This window comes from Lytechinus variegatus, chromosome 8 (genome assembly GCF_018143015.1).
Source record: "Lytechinus variegatus isolate NC3 chromosome 8, Lvar_3.0, whole genome shotgun sequence".
NCBI lineage: Eukaryota > Metazoa > Echinodermata > Echinoidea > Temnopleuroida > Toxopneustidae > Lytechinus > Lytechinus variegatus.
This window is the reverse complement of record NC_054747.1, coordinates 30,858,963-30,864,536: the sequence shown is the minus strand read 5'-3', so window position 1 is coordinate 30,864,536 and position 5,574 is coordinate 30,858,963. Positions and strand designations below refer to the sequence as shown.

The 5,574-nt window shown below is 37.4% G+C and overlaps 1 long non-coding RNA gene across 1 annotated transcript; it reads left to right on the top strand.

Annotated features, from left to right (window-relative positions):
• Positions 1-483: 483 nt before the first annotated feature.
• On the top strand, positions 484-5,325 carry LOC121420328. Its single transcript, XR_005970741.1, has 3 exons — positions 484-557; positions 2,546-3,580; positions 4,166-5,325. It is a non-coding gene; the product is annotated as an uncharacterized LOC121420328 (long non-coding RNA).
• Positions 5,326-5,574: the final 249 nt, after the last annotated feature.

Sequence of the window (5,574 nt, the reverse complement as noted above, 5' to 3'; positions counted from 1 at the left end):
TTTTTAATTTCTTTATAAATACATGTTTCAAAACAATTTTTTTCAATTCCTGAAACCTATCCAAAATAACTTTATATATTGACCAAATTGCAATAGTTACAAAGATATTTGTTTTACTATCACTTTCAACTTTAAGTAATTGTTTGATGTTTACTTCCACTTTTACATTGTAAACTTCTCGCAAAATAATTTGATATATTTAAAAAAAGTGGCTGATTTGTGGAGCAGCAAAATTATATAAATTTATTTCTGCGCAAATTTGTTTTTGCAGGCCATATTGTGCTTTGCCGTGAAAACGTGGGTGCAAGCAACTTTTTTGTGTAATGGGGTCTGTATCATTAGACTATACCAACCCTTGCTGTATGCATATGCATGAGCCAAGTGCAGCTTTAGCTGCGCGCGCAATTTTGATTACGCAATCTGCATAGGCATAGAGTACCTGCGTGCATGCCAAATAGCTTCAAAGGACAAAGCTTGCTAGATATAAATTGTACATTTTCTAGTTAGCGCTTGCAATTAGAGGTGTGTTGGTGTTTTATAGCTCCATGGCAAGTTAGGTAAGTAAGTTCCCTTTTATAGCATTAATTTGTTTGACTCATCGAATCACGAAAGCCAACGCACCGAATTATATTCTATTCAACTAACGTTTAACATTTACTTCCACTTGGTGGTCATGGCAGTAATAATAATATGTTTTCTACCCCAAGCGAAATAAGTCGTAGACAGGAATAACCGTCGTTTCTGGGGATTTATTCAACAATTTCTGACATTTTACTACAATCCCCATTTATGTATTGGTGAGTGAGCCAACGCAGTTCAGCGGAACAACCAAAATACAGAGACTGAAGCTTTTGTCTAAATAAGTCGGTGCTTTACAACGTACCGGTACTCGCCCTGTTGACCCAGATTCTTTTCAGCTCAGTTCTTGGTGGTCTCAGTTGGGTGCGAAAGTGCACTAGGGATGAGAAGGGAAGGGCGTTTGCAATTACTTTGGCACCGGCACCCGGGGTTTCCGTTTGGCAAGTATTGGCTTGCTTGGGTTTGAGTTTGAGCAATTTTCTCCTATTTTCTATTTATTTTAATCTAGAGAGACTGGTATGTCATTATCTAGCTTCAGCTTGTTTGCACATAAGTGCTAGATTGTTGCCAAATTTCAAACAAAGTGATGACTCTTAATTTAAACTGTTAGATTTATTGGTCTACATGAACATCAGTACCGTACACGAACCGGGCAAGTTTCCCTCGAGGCCAAGTCGGTAATTTTGGGCAAGAGTTCCATATGCACTCTTTTGAAAATAAAATCATGGAGAGTGTTCAGAATAATATATCTAGCCATAATATAGAACATGATGGGGGAGTGGAAATACATGCCAAATTATGCCTAGGCTTTATTCTATCAAATTTTGAGCAAGATTTAGTGCGTGTAATTGCCAATAGACAAACATTGGACTTGGTTTATTTAGATCTAGTCATTAAAGGGTTCATTCAAGTACAATCAAACCATCAGCTGTTAATCGTTAAACACTTTTTCCAGTTCCAGTATAGCGCTTCTCATACATTGTAGCATAGCGGCAAGAGGTCTTGACTGCAGATAAAACGAGGCAAGTTCGAGTGTCAACCTAAGTGAGCAACAGTGAAAAAAAATCTGAAGTGAATGAACCGGAAGTCTCAACAATCTTTTGTTAATTTTGGTGGGGGTGCATATGGAACTCTTTCCTAATTTTTGTAAATCATATGCAAATTGCATATGATTCAATTTTCTCATGGTTTTGGACTTACATTTCCCTTTATTGTAGATAAAAATATGATATTGAATTTCAAACCTTAAGTCACCTTATAACGGAATTGGCAAATTGCTGGTAAGAGAATGCTTCATTTTATTCATATTTGGCAATTAGGATAAACATGACTGAACCATTTAGTATCAAACATTGCTAATTCCACAGGGAGGAATTAATCGTTTCACTTGATAATGAGAAAATCAGAATGTTTCATATTTCATGTTATAAAATTCAAAAGAAATAGTGAGTAGATGATCATTAGTCTCATTTGCCTACTGACAAGGGATGTGCATATCACTGTTTGTGAAATTAAGCAAAACTTTATAAAATGTCGGAACTTCTTATTTCACATCTGATTTTGATGACATTGCAGTGTTATGCTTGTCTGATTTTTCTCTTTTTATTCAAATCAACTTTTTGTTGGGGTGGACTTGTCTTTTCAATGTTTGACTTTAAATAGGGCAATTCCATAAACTATGTACGTCAGATCCCGTATATGTGTGACCTTCATGAAATTATTCGTCTTTGATTTCTGGTTCTTTTGACGGTCTGTAATACTCTCAAATGATCATGACTTGGTCAGTTATAAAATGAAATAAAGAATTGAGAAACATTTTGGTTGGGTGGACAAAAAGATTGATTTTTTTAGAATATGGAATTGCCCCTTATTGACTCAGCGGTCAGCACTATTTACCTGGGGAGAAAACTATATTTCCGATGTGTTATTTTCAACTTTGTGTGTGTGCTTTTATTGTTCACCACAGGTGCTCACCATTGGGGTCTACTCCAGCCTCCTTTGTGAATCTTCTTTCACCGATTATTCATCAAGGTGAAGCTGGCCATATGAGGCAATCAGAAGCAGACTGAATCAGTAGCCACCTCTATCTCAAAAAGTTGGCAAGACAAGTGTACAGAAATTCCTTACATTCAACATGGCTATAGCTCTGGAAGTACAAGGTATCATTGGCAAATCAGATAATCAAATACCACGTAGTAGTGCAGGTATTCTAAGAGAGCAGTGGACAGTTCATTGAGGGATTAGTTGTCAAGTAAGGTGAAAGAAAAGCAGATTGAAGGAAAGGATTATCCAGATTAGGTCTCTGGATCTAACAATGACATTACCAGGGGAGGTTTCATGAAAGGACTTGTTGGACTGATTATCTGACTGTTTTTATCCAACTGTTACCATAGTAACAGCGCCTCCCAGTCAATCAGAGTCAAGGAAATATGTGAGATCTGACAGCTCGTCAGACTAAATTATTGATGAAACAATCCCCTAATCATCAAGGAGTGAAGAAGTTTTATAGTTCTTTGTCTTCCTTGTAATCCTGTGAGGTCTGATGAAGCGAGTCTTCCATCCAGTGTACAAGATAACAATAGGTCTGATGACATGGGGTTGGAGTGTATAATTCCACCGAAAACTTATGGAAAAAGACTTTGCTAGGTGTCCAAGATGAGGAACAATGGTCCAATGTTGAGCCAGACAATATGATTGATGTTGAAGACGTTTTATAGGCAATCGTCAACGTTTGGAAAATGCTTATGACAATTCACAATCAAATATTGAGAATGGAAAAAAGAAAATATCGAAGACTCCAAGAGTGACCTGAAGACCATGTCTGAGTGATGCTTTTAAAACCATGGAGACCGATACTGCAATTTTTGCACAAGATCAGGAGCTCGACCCAAAGGCAGAAATGGGAAGGAGATTGTTTGATTTGTGGACGTGGTCAATGAAGACAACAGTGTGTAGGAGTCGGCACTCTGAATTGGACAAGGCTCTGGAAATACACGTAGAGGTATTGATAAGCATAATATAACTTTCTGCACCCCAATTTAGCTAATTAATAGAAAAAAATTGTACCATCGTGTTGCTGAAAATGCTAACACACCATGTCGAGAAAAATATTTACTTTTCTGATAAACTAGTGTTTTGTTGAAAGAAATGGCCGTGTCATTAAATCACCAGATAATAGCCAATTAGGAAACCTCTTTATGCTTTCATGAAATACTTCCCTCCTTGACTTGTGAGGCTGAAAGCATATTTTTTGTCTCGAAGGGCATGGTTGCTGATGTAGAACGATGAGGTTTTATATCAGTAACTACTGTAACTGCACCATCGACATGTATGACAAAAGGTTTGAAGCCTCGAAAGCGAGCAAACGTTGTAAAGTTAGTGTATAGGATTCCTTTGAAAGACTTTATTTTCATAATGCCTCAGTGATTTTGTCAATTTATTGCTGACCAATAACCAATTTTCTACCAGAGTATTCATGCAAAAGTTTACAAACATTCAGTGATCAAGTTTGTGGGATCCTTTGTGATAGCTTATCATGTATACCACTACTGGAATGATGTATATTTTGTTTTCCATATTTGAACAGATTCTTTGGCTAAATGATTTGCGAGGATTGAGCTTGCTGGATAGAGATAGAGAGAAACTGCCACGTTATTCTTGGGATTTCATCGAATCTTGAAAGAAGGGTGCCCTCATGTAAGACGGTGCCTGGAAACATTCAAGAAACGTATGACTGAGCAGCTGGAGAAATATCCTGCACTACAAGGTTTTCAGCGAGTGGCCAAGCATGGGACGTCCCAGGCGCAAGATAAGGCCGCCCTCAACGATGACGGACAGACCAAGCTTCCAAATGTCACACTGCAAGAGTAGCCCAGGTTTCTGAATTATGTCATAAAGAGCGGGAGGGGGGGGGCGCATTCATCAAAAATCACATTTTAATGTGTGTATGGTTTTAATTTTCATTTTGTGATTGTAAAAGGTACAGGATATCTCCCTTAAATGCAACTGTTTAGACCAATATTAATGGGTGATGTTATAAACGGGGGAGGGGGGGGGGGGGGCAAAGTGGGAAATTCTAGTAAATACTGGTAAATACTGCCTCAATAATTTGGAAATGCAGGGAAATACTATGAAAGTTTCTTGAATATTTTCCTGGTATCGCCCAGGCATTTCTAGCATTCTCCTGTACCACCCTTTACATCCTCTATTACTTCCCAATATTCCCCCTCCCCCCAGTATTTCCCACCTGGTTGGGACTGCATTTTCATGGGAAATTGCCAACCCTGATTCGAAGTCCTGGAACCAGTAACACAAAGGTCAGCAATTAATCGTACGCTTTATTCTTATGATGAATTATACATTGTAGCCAATGCTAAACTTTGTGTTGAGGGCCACAGGTCTAAAGTCCATACTAAACCATCATATTGAAAAAGGAAGATTAGTGTGATTAGAGTCACACTTAAATATTTATAAAAAAAAGAAAGATAAATATTCCAAAGAATTCACTGAAATCCAATTCATGTTTTTGTTCTCAGTTACATGTTAGGATAATTTTTTTGAAAATCATAATGTGCATGATTATTAATAATCTGTATGTGATGAATGTATTGGCACCCAGAAACCCATTTGGTGTAATCAAGCTTTTTTTAAGGTTCTCCGACAACACAACCTACATGTATAGACTCAAGGGACCTACTGCAGAAAGAGTTGATGCATTTATATACAGCCCTATTTTTTGTACACAATTCCCAACTGTGATTCTGTTTAATTGGTGAGAAATCAAGTTATCATTGATATTTATTTTTTGTAAAAGCTTGCTCTTTTATAGAGAGGAAGACGAAAACAAAGGCCATGACCAGAAACAAAATGATTAGATGAGATCATGAGATTGCCAAAAAGGATATTTGTCTTTGGTTGCTTTTTAAACTGCTGCTGAAGGCTTAAAAGCCCAGTAGTCAACTGGTAGACAAGCGATTGGAACCTTGCAAATGAATC